Genomic DNA, 16,344 nt, shown 5'->3' with positions numbered 1-16,344 from the left:
TCTGGGGTCTTTCGACCGGAGAGGGACCATTATTATCAATCAAGATAGGAAAGTGGTCACTACCACAGAGATCTTCATTTACCCTCCATGTAAAATCCTGAAACAGGACCGGAGAGCAAATGGTGATATCTAGTGAAGAAAAAGAAGCTGTGGTAGGATGTAGATAAGTAGGCGAGTCATCATTTAATAAACACAAATTATTAAGGTTAATGAAGTCCGCTATTTGTTTACCTCTGTTGTTATCATCTGGACTACCCCAGAGTGAATGATGACCATTGAAATCTTCCGTAATAATAAACGGGAGAGGAAGTTGAGCAACAAGGTCATCAAGATCTCTGGGATTGAGATGTAAGCTTGGTGGAAGATATACAGAGCAGAGTGTTATAGGAATATGTAAAGTCACCCTAACTGCAACTGCTTGTAAAGGCGAGTTGAGGGTGACTTTACTCTGAGGGATATCTCCATTAAGAATAATAGAAACACCCCCATGAGCTCTACCATCACCAACTGAATGATGATGGTAACCAACAAAATGTCTAAAAGACAAAGTGTCAGAATTCCGTAAAAAAGTTTCCTGTAAACAAACAGCTAAAGGATTATGCTTTTGAATTAAAAGTTGGATTTCATTAAAATTTGGTTTTAAACCACGACAATTCCATTGAATAATGGAATTTACCATTGTCAGGGATAATTAATTTTTGGCGGCTTACCGACGGAGTCCATATGGACGTCCGCTACGGTAATACCGTCTATCGGATCAGCATCCCCATATTTATTGTGGAGAGAAATAGCGTCATTGCTACCCTTTTTCTCCCACCCTCTTAACTTCGCCAATCTGTTCTTTTCTTTTTTAGAATCATTCTCTTTTGATGAAGGTGAGGGGCTGGACTTTCGTCTGTCCTTTCCTCCATCAGATATCTGGGAAGATGGCAAAGAGCTTGTTCTACGTCCGCTCTTCCCTGTGGGAATAAAAGACTTCTCATTTGCAGAAGAAGTCCCTGAAGATGTTGCAGATGAAGAGGGGGGAGACGAATTGCTCATTTCATTTATTGTGATAATTGAGCTCTCAGATGTCTGAGAAGAGCTCGAGATCCCATTATTTATTTGCTGACGTAACCTTGCCATGAAGACTTCTTTGCTTGGCGTATGGTTCTACGGGCCTTCGCCCGTACCATCTGGTATGCCGCAATATTCTCCATGGAAGGGTGGTTCTTTAATCGTCTTAGGATGCGATCACGCTCTTTAAGAGCGGATTTGCAATCATCGTTATACCATGGTTTATTGAAACGTTTTGGTGCAGTCGTGGTTTTTGGAATCGCCTGCTCAGCTACATCTTGAAGAATTGAAGTGAATAAGGCCATGGGCTCATCTGCATCTTCTAACTCTTTTGTATCAAAAGAGAAGAGACACAAAGATTCAAATAGAACCCAATCAGCCTTATGCAACTTCCACCTCTGGGGTCTTTCGACCGGAGAGGGACCATTATTATCAATCAAGATAGGAAAGTGGTCACTACCACAGAGATCTTCATTTACCCTCCATGTAAAATCCTGAAACAGGACCGGAGAGCAAATGGTGAGATCTAGTGAAGAAAAAGAAGCTGTGGTAGGATGTAGATAAGTAGGCGAGTCATCATTTAATAAACACAAATTATTAAGGTTAATGAAGTCCGCTATTTGTTTACCTCTGTTGTTATCATCTGGACTACCCCAGAGTGAATGATGACCATTGAAATCTTCCGTAATAATAAACGGGAGAGGAAGTTGAGCAACAAGGTCATCAAGATCTCTGGGATTGAGATGTAAGCTTGGTGGAAGATATACAGAGCAGAGTGTTATAGGAATATGTAAAGTCACCCTAACTGCAACTGCTTGTAAAGGCGAGTTGAGGGTGACTTTACTCTGAGGGATATCTCCATTAAGAATAATAGAAACACCCCCATGAGCTCTACCATCACCAACTGAATGATGATGGTAACCAACAAAATGTCTAAAAGACAAAGTGTCAGAATTCCGTAAAAAAGTTTCCTGTAAACAAACAGCTAAAGGATTATGCTTTTGAATTAAAAGTTGGATTTCATTAAAATTTGGTTTTAAACCACGACAATTCCATTGAATAATGGAATTTACCATTGTCAGGGATAATTAATTTTTGGCGGCTTACCGACGGAGTCCATATGGACGTCCGCTACGGTAATACCGTCCATCGGATCAGCATCCCCATATTTATTGTGGAGAGAAATAGCGTCATTGCTACCCTTTTTCTCCCACCCTCTTAACTTCGCCAATCTGTTCTTTTCTTTTTTAGAATCATTCTCTTTTGATGAAGGTGAGGGGCTGGACTTTCGTCTGTCCTTTCCTCCATCAGATATCTGGGAAGATGGCAAAGAGCTTGTTCTACGTCCGCTCTTCCCTGTGGGAATAAAAGACTTCTCATTTGCAGAAGAAGTCCCTGAAGATGTTGCAGATGAAGAGGGGGGAGACGAATTGCTCATTTCATTTATTGTGATAATTGAGCTCTCAGATGTCTGAGAAGAGCTCGAGATCCCATTATTTATTTGCTGATCCTTTAATATTTTTGGGTGTTTCTCTTTTTTAGGCCAGGTATAATCTGTCTGAACGGATATACTTTTGGTGGATTCTTTTACAACACTAGAAAACGACTTGCCGCCTTGCGGGGTCGAAAACAGTGATGTAAGTTCCACTTGCTTTCTTGCATCAAAATAAGACATTTTCCGTTCAGATATAACCTGTTGGATCCGTTTCTCTTTTTGCCATATTGTGCACTCACGAGAATATGCGAAGTGCTTGCCTTTGCAATTAACACAGGAAAAGTCTGCAGAACAGGTAGCACTATCGTGACCAGAAATGCCACATCTAGCGCAGGTAGTTTTACCTTTGCAGACATTTTTACTATGTCCAAATTTTTGGCAATTAAAGCATCTGAGTGGATTCGAGATATACGATCAACAGGTATATTCAAATAACCTGCCTTGATAGATTTCGGCAAATCGGGACGGTTGAAAGTGAGAATGTAAGTACTGGTCTGGATAACAACATCGTTACGTCTCACACTAATTCTTTTAACGTGTGTGACGCCTTGTGATGATAGGTTCTCCACCATTTCCTCCTCACTGCTGCTTTCTAGGTCCCGGCATCGAATGACACCTCTTGAAGAATTTAATGATTTATGTGGCGATACTCTGATGGCAATGTTAGCCAAGAATTTGGATTTTAAGAGTAAATCCGAATGTTTTTCTTTGGCACATTCCACCAGAAGTGTTCCATTTTTCAATTTCTTAACTGATTTCGGTTCACCAGCCAAGCCAGTGATAGCTTTAGAAATTGCAAACGGTGATATTTTGGATAAATCAACTTCAGAGGTGCTCTCTATCAAGAGAAACCTCGGCCATGTTCTTATATTTTTAGATGAGCTACATGGATTGGGGATCCATGAAATAAGACTAAAAATTCACCCTTCGTCTTCCCCCAAGTTACTTTCCTGCCTACGATGGGGGGGGGGGACTAGCACGGATACCCAGCGCGTGGCCCCAGGGATAGACGAAGGGTATACTCAAGCCAGAAATATGCAAAATATATATCTAACTTGATTGACCCGAGCCGTTGTTCTCCGATAAGGTGACTAGGACACAAAGGTTATTTTGCTGGGTATAAAACGAAGCAAGAAAAAGGGTAATATGTCACCTTATGGAGAACAAAACAACCACTGCCGATTGATCAGAGTGGGCCACTCTGACCTCCCGTCTAGGTGAACCATGGGCCAAAGCAACCACAACCACTGGAAAGATGCACCTACTCGTCAGCTAAACACGACCAAAGCCGATTGATCAGAGTGGGCCACTCTGACCTCCCGTCTAGGTGAACCATGGGCCAAAGCAATGTGTTGCAGAGAAAGGGCTCGCAAGCTAAATCCCCACTCAATTACCAGGATTCCACTCTCCACCCAATACAGGGATCCTTTTAGTCGCCTTTTACGACACGCAGGACATACGAAGGGTATATTCTTATCACCCCCGACACCCCAGGGGGGGGGGGGGCTAATGATAAATTATCCATGGTCATTTCTTCGACGGTTGGTGTCAAGCAGGGTTGTAACCCTGTTTAATATATATGTTAAATATCTACAAAACTACCTTCAAAAATCAGCTAGCACCCCGCTGCTTAATGGTTAACCGTTATCTCACCTTATCCCCCCCCCCGGGTGTGCGGGTGATAAGAAGCTTCGTATGTCCTGCGTGCCGTAAAAGGATCCCCGTAATAGGGGAACTGGCTTGCCTTGCGTTGCGACCCGTGTCCGTGGAGAGTGGAATCTTGGTAATTGAGTGGAGACTTGGATTGCGTGCCCTGTGTCTGCAGCACATTACTTTGGCCCAGGGTTCACCTAGAAGGGAGGTCTGATCAATCGGCTTTGGTCGTTTTAGCTCTGTAGAATGTACCCTTTCCGGTTTAATGCTCAGCATATTACCTACCTTTGCGTCCTTAGTACATTCTACAAAGCGACGGCTCGGGTCAATAATGTTGGCGTAGTATTTTTACTTTCTGGCTTGAGTCCCCCCCCCCCCCGACAGGCAGAGAAGTAACCTTGCGTACGACGAGGGGTGAATTTGAAAAAATAACTTTCATGCATTCCCCAGTCTCACCCACCATGATCAAAGGAAATAATAAACAGAAACGTCCTAATACAGAGGACATTTCAGAATTATTTAATACAAATAAAAAAAATCAGAAGGCATGGCCGATTTTTCTCTTGATTGAGAGTCGCTCTACCGACCTAAGTTTCGCCTTTTTGTATAGCTAAAGGCATAACCGGCTTAGCCGATGAACCCAAAGCTATCAAAAAAGAATAAGAATACAATTTCAAAGGCATGGCAGAGGTTTCTCTTGATTGAGAGTCTCTCTACAGACCTGTCCAAAGTTTCGCCATTTTCAATCACCAAGGGCATTGCTGGCTTAGCCGGTGAGCCCAAGGCTATTAAAAAAACTTAAAAATGGAACACTCTTTATATAATGTGCCAAGGGGCAGCATGCAACCATGCTACTCCAGTCAACGTCCTTGGCAGACATTGCTATCAAAGTGTCACCACATAGATCACTTAATTCAAGTAGAAGTGTAATTAGATGGCTAGATCTTGAAGGCAGCAGTGAGGATGAATGGTAGAATACATTTCATCTCGAGGTGTCTCTCATGTTAAAAGAATTAGTGTACGCCGAGGAGATAAAGTAATTCAAACAAGCACCTGTATCCTCACTTTCAATCGTCCCGACACTCCAAAGACTCTAAAGGCAGGTTACTTAAACATACCTGTTGATTCGTATATTTCAAATCCTCTTCGCTGCGCTCGATGTGCTCATGATGGCCATAAGAGCGCTACCTGCCAGGCGGAATTTTGTTGTGTCAACTGCTCTCGCGAATTCTCCCCATTTGGCAGAAAGAGACGCGAATTCAACAGATTACGTCTGAACGAAAATTATCATAATTTGATGCTAGGAAGCAAGTAGAGCAAGTGAATCTTTGTGTCTCTTCTCTTTTTATGCAAAAGAGTTGGAAGATGCAGATGAGCCCATGGCCTTATTCACTTCATTTCTTCAAGATGTAGCTGATCAGGCAATTCCAAAAACCACGACCTAACCAAAACGTTTCAATACACCATGGTATAAAGATTGCAAATCCGCTCTTAAAGAGGGTGATCGTATTCGGAGACGATTAAAGAACCATCCTTCCATGGAGAATATTGTTGCATACCAAATGGTCCGGGCGAAGGCCCGTAGAACCATACATCTTGCAAAGAAATCTTCATGCAAGGTTACATCTCAAGGATTAATTCCCGTACCACATCTAAGTCGTTATGGGATAGGATTTGTAGGATTAAGGGTAAAAATACTGCATTATCAGTTAACCATCTGAATGTTGATAATACCGCCTTAACAACATTTTCTGATATTGCTAATTCTCTCTGTCCGGTATATTTTCATTCAATTCACCATCCAATTTCTCCTCGGATGCCTTTCAAGGGATTAAACGGCAACAGTAGAAAAGGCGACTTCATTTCAAGTCTCGCAACGATGGATGCTACAATGATACCTTTTCCATTGCAGAACTCCGGGATTCGCTAAAGCGAGCTCGGGACACTGCAACTGGTCCAGATGAAATACACTACCAGATTTTAAAACATTTACTCTCTTAATTTTATTAGATCATTTTAACCGGATTTGGGTTGATGGGAATTTTCCTCCTTCGTAACATAAAGCCACAATAATTCCCATCCCTAATGATGAATGTTATAATGACAAGTTTTCTATTGCTGAACTCCGTGATTCTCTTAAACGAGCTCGGGATACTGCAACTGATCTAGGTGAAATTCACTACCAAATTTTACCTTTTCTTTTTCGGCACTCTTAATATAATTGCCATCCCTAAACCGGGTAAAGATCCCACGAATCCTACCAATTATCGCCCGATCGCTTTAAATAGCTGCATTTGCAAAACCATGGAGCGATTGATCAATCGAAGGCTTGTTTGGTACCTCGAGTCAAACAACCTCATTACTGACCTCCAATGTGGATTTCGGCCCCAAAGGAGCACTCTTGATCATCTAGTTCGATTTGAAACGTTCGTCAGGGACGCTAACATCCAGAAGCAACATTTAGTTGCAATATTTGTTGATCTGGAGAAAACATATGATACCATGTGGTAACACGGTATCATGCGCGAACTCCATAACCGCGGCCTACGACATCGCTTACCTATCTTCATTAAAAATTTTCTGGAAGATAGGTCATTTAAGATACGACTGGGATCAATATTATCTGACCCATTTCTGAGGAAATGGTCCCGTCTTCATTAGCCCAGTTTGGAGCAAAACATTAGGACGTTAAACTCAATTTCATTTCATTTCTCAGGAAATGGGAGTCCCACAGGGAAGTATATTAGCTCCAACTCTTTTAGCGATAAAAATTAATACTATCCCCGCGTGCCTTAAACAAGGTACACACGACGCTCTTTATCTTGATGACTTTCAGATGTGCTATGGTTCTACAGACATGCAGATAATCGAACGTAAGTTGCATCATTGTTTGAATTCACTTCAACAATGGGCAGACGAAAATGGATGAAACAAAATTTCTGGGGCTGATAGTTGATTAAAAGCCTAAAAAAGAAATGTCTGAAAGCGCTCACAATATGGAGAGTATCAATTACTGACTGGGGAGCAAACCGTAAGTTCTTGCGCCGATTATATCGAGCATTAATAAGACCAAAACTCGATTATGGTTGTATTGTGTAAGGTCTGCCCGCGAGTCTTATCCCAAAGAGCTCGACACCATACACATCCAAGGAGCATACACAGTTTAGGAGCATTTCGTACATCTCCAGTGCACAGTTTATACGTCGGGGCTTACGATCCCTCTTTGCATGACAGGCGTGATAAACTGGCACTGCACTATGCTACAAAAATTGCATCTCTGTCTCATCATATTTCATATAACACCATATTTAGACCATATCATAAACATCTGTATTTACTGAAAACTAACGTTATTCCATCATTCGGTATTCGCACCCAAATCCTTTTGTCAGAGGCTGGCATCAGTCATGACAGTATTGCGAATACCCCTTTGCTTAGTACTCCACCCTGGACTATATCGCTTCCAAAGATCGATTTAGATCTAACCAAAAACAAAAAGAAAGATACTAGTTCCACGGTGTTCAGTCTCTCTTTCGGGAGTTGAGGTCTAAATATGGTGATTATGCACCCATTTACACAGATGGTTCCGAAGATGGTGATCGGGTAGCTTCGGCTACCGTCACGCCATCTGGAGTCATTTCTGTCAGACTTCCACCTGCTGCTTCCATATTTACTGCTGAGCTCCAGGCAATCTTTCAGGCACTGGAGTTCATTCAATCCTCTCCATCTTTAAAACATGTTATCTTCACTGATTCTTTGTCCACTTTAGAGGCAATTAACTTGTACACCCATTAGTAGCAGACATTTATTGCTACTAGACCTTTGCTGGCACCCCAGTCATGTTGATATTTTAAAGGGAATGATCAAGCAGACCTTGCCGAATTTCGGCGGTCTTGGGATCTTGCAGACACAAACAAACTTCATCACATTAAGCCTCTCTTTGGAGACTAGCCAAGCTCCTATAGAACCAGTAGGAGGGATGAAGTTGTTTTGTGTCGCTCTCGCATTGGTCATACCTTTTTATACGCCCACATTTTCATGTTGACGTATATTGTCGTCGCCCCTGTCCGTCCACAATCGTTTGTGAGCACTCTACGGGTCACAATTTTTATCCGATTTCAATGAAACTTGAAACATAGGTTTATCGCACTAAGATTTCGGTTCCTTTAGATATTGGCATGTATCAGACTGTAACTTTATGGATTATGGCCCCTATGGACACCATAGATCTCACAATTTTTATCCGATTTAAAAAAAACGTTTGAATATATCACCGTTACACCCTCGGGGTGGTTGAGTTCGAATTTCGGAAAAATTGGACCGAAACTGACGGACAAAATGGCCGCCCCTCGTTCGCATATAGTGTCAAAATATTGTGTCTCAAGGTTGTGAACCATATGGAGGTCACAACTTTCATCGGAGTTTGATGAAACTTGAAATGCATGTTTATAACTCACAGATCTTGGTTCCTTTCGATATTCGCGCATATTGGACCATAACTTCCTGATTTATGGCCCCTGATTTACGAAAAATCTATCGCGTTTTTAGCTTGTTGACCCCATAGAGGTCACCATTTTTATCCGATTTAAAGAACCGTTTGAATATGGTTGAGTTCGAATTTCGTACAAATCGGGCCAGAACTGACGGACAAAATGGCCGCCCCTCGTTCGCAAATAGTGTCAAAATATTGTGTATCAGGAGGTCACAATTTTCATCTGATTTTGATGAAACTTGAAATGCATATTTATAACCCACATATCTTGGTTCCTTTCTATTTTCGTACATATCGAATCGTAACTACCTGAATTATGGCCCTTGATTGAACAAAAACTTGTGATCCCTGTAGAGGAAACAAAAACGTGTGGATATATCACTATTACACACTAAGATCTTGGTTCCTGTTCATAATCACCGGTACCCGAGCTTAACATCCTGGATTATGGCCCCTGATTGTTCGAAAAATCGCATTTTTAGCTTGCGGATTCTCTAGAGGTCACAATTTTTTTTCCGATTTTAAAAACCGTTTAAATACATCACCATTCTACCATAATGTAGGTTGAATTCGTATTTCGGGAAAATCGAAATGAAACTGTCTGACAAAATGGCCGCTCTTTGTACGCAAATTGTGTAGAAGTGTGTAATACGAAGGTTGTGGACCCTCTAGGAGTCACAATTTTTATCGGATTTTGATGAAACTTAAAACATATCTTAATATCCCAAAGATCTCAGTCCCTTTTTACAGGGATATACCTAGACAAAGTAAAGATTTAAAATTTTACCCTACCTAGTTGACCCAAGACACAAAGGTAGAACTGTAAGTGATATATTACCGAATAATTGGAAAGATGCACCTACTCGTCAGCTAAACACGACCAAAGCCGATTGATCAGAGTGGGTCACTCTGACCTCCCGTCTAGGTGAATTGTGGCCCAAAGCAATGTGTTGCAGAGAAAGGGTTCCCAAGCCAAATCTCCACTCAATTACCAGGATTCTACTCACCACCGACACAGGTCGCAACGCACGGCAAACACGTTGCCCCATTACAGGGATCCATCGAGTCGCCTTTTACGACTAGCAGGATATACGAAGGGTGTATTCTTATCACCCCCTACACCCCAGGGAGCGTTTACTTTGGAACGTCGAAAAAGATCTTGCATAATAGAATCAAAACACTTCGAAACCTGTTTCAAAAATACGTAAAAACTGTCAAATATCCCTGATTTAGTTTAACAACGATTGTTATACATAATGAAACCAGTTGTCCGAAAAACAATTGAATAGTTTCATGGTTGGAATCCAGCCTGCAGGCCGCGTGGATTTCCGGGAATCCCAATCTGGGAAAACCGACGTTAATCTGTGACGGGAAAACACGTATCAGACTACGTGATTAAAGGTTCGCAAATCTTTTTATCAGTTTTCATGAATTTTGCCGGAACATGGACACAGATAAAACCAACGGATGCATTGCATATAATATAAATGCCGTATTGGTAAATGTTACCGGGTAAAAGTTTGGCAGACTTCGTGACGAGGCCTGCAGACTGGAGTTCAGCCATGAAACAATTCAATTGTTTTTTCGCACAACTAGTTTCATTATGTTTAACAATAGTTGTGAAATTAAATCAAAGATATTTTGATTTGACAGTTTTTAAGTATTTTTGAAACAGGTTTCGAAGTGTTTTGGTTCTGTTATGCTAGATATTTTTTGACCTTTGAAAGTTAATGTACGGTGCTAAAACCACCTAAAGATAAGTTTTAAATGTTCCTTTTATTAATTAGAACAGGATTAGCTTTATTGATTTAAATCTTCCAAGCGCAAAAACTGACAAAAAAAAAACAAAGGTAAATTTAGCAAGTTAACATTCTTATTGAAAGGTTGATTACTTTCAACCATTTTCAGCATGTTTTCGTGATACAAGAATGGCTGCACATTCACTTTCAGTGCAAATGACCTCATTTGACCTTTGACTCCGAATATCTCAAACACGCCCCAATAGCGGACTGATTACCACTCTGCATCGTATTCTACACAAAGTTCTACACTAGAAAAGTTGGTCTGGTTTTGTACCAATTTGATGGACATCCCTCCGCACTGAGCCTCCAGACTACATAGAAACAACGGGGGTGAATTTGTTTTGTGTCTCTCGCATTGGTCATACTTTTTAACAGATATTTTCATCTTAAAGCGAGAGCCTAAACCGGAATGTGAACACTGCCAAGTGCCTTTGATGGTTAAGCACATTTTGATTAATTGAAAGTATATTAAAGACATTACCGTTACCACTCTTTACATCAATTCCTTTGGTTAAATGGTAAAGTACTAGACTTTTTAAAATACACAAAGTTTTGCAGAAAATTTTAATTGAATACTTTTCATTTCTTATTTTTTAATTAAAGTGTTGTGATAATTGTTTATAATTGATATTTACTGTGGTATTTGTTGATCGCGATCGTCATTTTATATATACTGAGCGCCATGGAAAACGCATCACTTAGATTTTCGTATAACAAAATGATCCTGTAAACATAGCTTATTTATTTTGCTTCTTATTGTGAACAATATTCAAATGGGAACACATTAATAACAACACATTTGTACACTTCTGGATGTTTAATCTGTAATCAACGGTACAAAGTCAGAGGGGTCAAAACCAAAAGTACAACACAGATGTCAGTAGCGCGTGTGTCTTCCACGGGCTCTTACGCACGCTAGAGCAGCTTCTAAAGCAGCAATGGTGTGCATCTGTGGTCTCCGATACAGACGGCGTCCAATCTCATCGGTGCCATGTCCGGAGACATGGCTGGCCAGTCCAAGACATTGATGTTGTTAGCAGCCAGGTAGTCCATACTAAAACGGGCGGTATGCGGACGTGCATTATCCTGTTTGAAGTGCTGAAGTTGTGGGTGCGCTCGAAACATCGGAACAACAATTGGTTGTAAGACATCATCACGGTAGGCTACAGCATTAACGCGACCCCTGCAAATGTGTAGGGCGGTCAGGTGGTGAAATGTGAAGCCTCCCCACACCATTACACATTTCCCCCACCCCATTGATTCGTTTCAAAGACGCAGCAGTCTGCAAGACGTTCCCCAAGACGTCTCCACACACGTTGACGGCCATCAGCGTGATAAAGATGAACGCGACTCTCATCACTGAAGAGCACACTTTGCCAGTCTACTCTTCTCCATGTCTGGTGTCCTTGAGCCCATATCAAACGCCGCTGACGGTGATGATCCCTGAGGATAGCTCCAACATAAGGTCGTCGTGCACGGAGTCCTACTTCTCTTAGACGACGTCTTACGGTGTTGGCACTTACTGGTCCTTGTCTTCCGACGACTGCTGCACCTGTTCGAGTCGCTGCGCCGATGAGTGACCCGGATGTAGCGGTCTTGAGCCTGGGTTGTAACGCGTTTTGGACCAGGACTTTGACGGCCACGTGTTGATCCAGTAACTCGAACACGTTCCACTAACCTTATTATACATACAAAACCACCTAGTAATAAAATATTTTGGAAAAAAAGTGATGCGTTTTCCATGGCACTCAGTATATATTATAAAAGTAAAGAATTTAGCTCTCAGTATTAAATATCCGAAAAACAATAGTATGGACTGAACAACTATATCACTATTAACTATATCACTGTCTTAATAATGATATATTTGTTCAATTCATGCTATTGTTTATATATACTCTTCAAAAAAATTAGGGGATATTCAGAAACAATACAAAACTGCGGAAATGCACTGCTGTTTTTATTAGAGGTAACCAGTGTATGTTAATAACTGGCCAATTGCCTACACATGAACATAAACAGTTTATATGGGCGGCTTATCTGTCGCAAAGAGATACACTGTCAAAAGTGAAAACGTTTGTGATTTTTGTCTTAATAATGAGTAATTGCTCCACCAATCCTGAAACATTCAGCAATTCGTCTTGGCATGCTCCTAAACAACCGTCCAATCACGATTTGAGGCAATCTGACCCACTCCTCTTGCAGTGCCACGGCCAATTATTGCAGTGTTGTCGCTTGACGTTAGCATGACGCTCATTTACACGCCTCCAAACGGTGAAATCCAGGGTAAATCTGAACACATCTGATCCATGAGGATATTACACGCACCCCTCGACGATTACTCCAATTTCTACGCTGCCTACCACGGTAACATGCATAGTGTGTAGAACTGAGCTCTGATTATTGACCAACTGTCCTCTGCGTTAGAATATCCGTCAAAAGTGTAGAAATGATTAATTGTGGTTACTATTCATGGAAACTCGTGTGAAATATACGTGTTGTCAGTAGTCGCTTAAACCCGTCAGTACTTGCACCATACGTCAGTATTCCTATAAATGGTCAGTAATAATCATAAGGCGAGTATTTAAGTCAATTGGTTAGTATTCCTTACTTGTGTCAGTATACAAAAATAACGTGAGTTTATCCGAACATATCACTAGTCAGACGCGTGCGGGAGAAATTGGATAAAGCGTGACTAATTAAGAAACCGTCAGTATTTAGGCTACCGCTCACTACCTGAGTGAAACCGCCAGTTATCTTTGATGTGCGTCAGTAAGTGGAACCGTCGCCAGTAGAGCGTGAAATAGTTAACTATATAAATTTCTGGTGAGTATTGTTACTTAAGTGATTATAAGTATCCTTAATAAATGAATTATTATATATTAATATTTTCGAATCGGAGGAAATTTTGTAAACAATAATGGATGGCAGTGACCAATAGGACTATTTGTCGGCGATTTCGATTACACTGAAGATGGTTAGATAGATCGTTTCTATTATAAATACCTTCATATTTAAATATGAATTTAAATGCTCCGTGGCAAGGTTTGGTTCTTCACACTATTTGTACCCGTTTCCATTCTTACAATGGGTTCCCCATGAAGAATACGGCACAATTGATATTTGTTCCCGTTACATGCGGATTGGCACATGTTTTGGGGCAGGCGGTACTTTGCTATCTGTATGGATTAAATTTGGAATCACAACTAATGGTTAAAAAAAGATCATCAACACCAATCTGTTTTCGCTAATTTTATTGAAACAGATAATATAATAGCAGATAACAGAAATAATGAATTTCATTCACATACATATATACAAGCATAAATTCTGAGCACCGAAGAATCGTGTGAATATCTATTTACATTGAGAAATAATAACTATTAAACAATATATATAACGATGAAAATAGTAATAACATATAATAAGGCACGGTATACAGTGTTAAAATACAATATGATCGTACGTTACAGAAAAAAAAATGAATTTCATACATACAAGTAAACCGAAATTATGAGCAGGGAATAGTCTATTGAGTGTGTCATTGAGTAATACTAATCAACTGTCACGGGTCAGTGATAAAGCCGTCGATAACTCATTATTTACTCTGAATAATTAATCCAAATGGTGATTATTTGATATCTCATATCATCTTTAAAAAAATAATTTATAGGCCTTGTATTGAAATAAACAAAATGGCCAACAATTTTCTTTTCGAAGAGAATTTTATTGATAGCTGAATTCCGTTTACTGTCGCTTCTTCATACGGAATGCAAAGTATGGAATGCATCTTGGATATTATTGTTTAAAATTCTCTTATCACCATGGGTCGAAAAAATGCGAACGACCAACGAACCGAAATGCGACGATTCTCGAGTCTGCCATTGAGTATCTTCTGAATAATGTTGATATTTACATCAAAGCCAAAATGCACGAAAGTGAACGTAAGCATTTCTTGACTATGAAATTGATATTTCTATAGGGACTCATATTTTGATAACGTCACGGTACCTGAAAATAATAATATACCTATCGTACACGCAAAATCTTATTTTAATTCACGTGTTAAATGAACACGCTTACAGCTGTGGCGGCTTTTTTGATGATTATCCAATCAACAATCTTAATCTCCTGACCACTAGCTGGCACTAAGGTGCTAATTAATTGATGAGATTAACTTATAATATACATGTGCACAACAGACTACTAATGTATAGATTGTTCTTTAGTATAACACTATCATGTGAATATTATGCCGTATGTGTTGTGGATGTTTCGTTACGAAAGGAGTGCATTTACTACGATTTTCGTCGCCAGCACCCTTGAATTCCTAAATAAAAAACATTAAACGACAAAATAGCAAATAAATTGCGGAAATCGTCGGATCAAATTTTTACTACGATTTTCGTCTTCAGCACCCCTGAAAACCCATGGAAAGATATATTCAACGACAAAAAAGCAAATAAATGGCCTGGTTGCTATGGGATTTTGTTTTGGAATATACCAAATCTGACTTGCTTTTTCTCAAAACTTACTTTTGTGAGTTAGGTGTAGTTTCTAATGGACACAGCTCAGTCAATGTTTGCCCAATTTAAACAAACTATACACCAAATTGAAGGTAATGAGGTGGAGAATGCGAAAATAACAATAACTCAATTTTCCTGTTTCATTGGTTTATTATACTATTCAAAAAAAGTAGGGGATATTTGATTTTGGGGGCATAATACTAAAATATGCAAATGACTACGAAAAAAGTCACTATAGAACCTAACAGAAGAAACATTTCCAGTTACATGTGACGCCCAAACGCACCAATAGCTACCGCATGGAATGCAGGTGATGCTTGGGATCATCATGGGGGTCCAACCCAAGATTTGCACGACTCTGACTTTGAATGTTACAGTCATTGTGGCATTGAATTCCAGGGTGGAAACATCAGTTTAATTGTTTTAGTGACCAGAAAACAAATTTTGATATGCGTCGGCTTACCCAAAATGAAAGGTTACGTGCCCTTGGCATGCTACAGATCGACACAACACAGGCGGTTGTGGCGCGGACGATGAATGTTTCTCAGTCTGTCATAAGCAGGCTATGGTCCAGATACACAATCTGTACAGGACAGACCACGCTCAGGTCGACCAAGGGCAACAACTCAAGCCCAGGATCGATTTATCCGTACCTTGGCCTTGAGAAATCGTGTCATCACAGCAAATCAGATCAGCGCTCGTCTTTAAACAGACACTGGTGTGAGAGTGAGTGGCCAGACGATTCGGAATCGACTGCATAGGGGTCACCTTCGCGCCCGACGTCCTCGCGTGATCCCTTGTTTGAGAGATCATCACATTCAGGCAAGACGTCGTTGGTGTAGGGATCGTCAACACTGGGATAATCGACGCTGGAGCAATGTGATGTTTTCAGATGAGTCAAGGTTTACTGTTGATTTTTTGGACAGACGTAGGAGGGTGTGGCGTTGTCGAAACGAGCGCTTCCAAGACGTTAACGTCATCAGACATGATCGATTTGGGGGTGGTTCTGTTATGGTGTGGGGAGGCATCACTGTTGCTGGAAGAACGGCTTTACATGTTGTTGCAGGGCGTGTTACAGGCCAGTACTACCGGGACAACATCTTGGCAGTCCATGTTGTGCCGTTCGCACGACGTCATGGCCGCCGTTTCATCTTCCAGGATGACAACGCAAGATGTCACAGGGCCAGGATCGTTACAGGTTACCTCCAACAACAGAACATGCTTGGACAGAGGTTACGTCAACGTCAACAACGTCCTGCCAATGTCCAAGAACTTGCTGCTGCGTTGCAACAGGAATGGGACAATCTGGACCAAAATGAC

Source organism: Patella vulgata, chromosome 8 (genome assembly GCF_932274485.2).
Source record: "Patella vulgata chromosome 8, xgPatVulg1.2, whole genome shotgun sequence".
Taxonomy (NCBI): domain Eukaryota; kingdom Metazoa; phylum Mollusca; class Gastropoda; family Patellidae; genus Patella; species Patella vulgata.
This window is presented reverse-complemented; position numbering follows the sequence as displayed.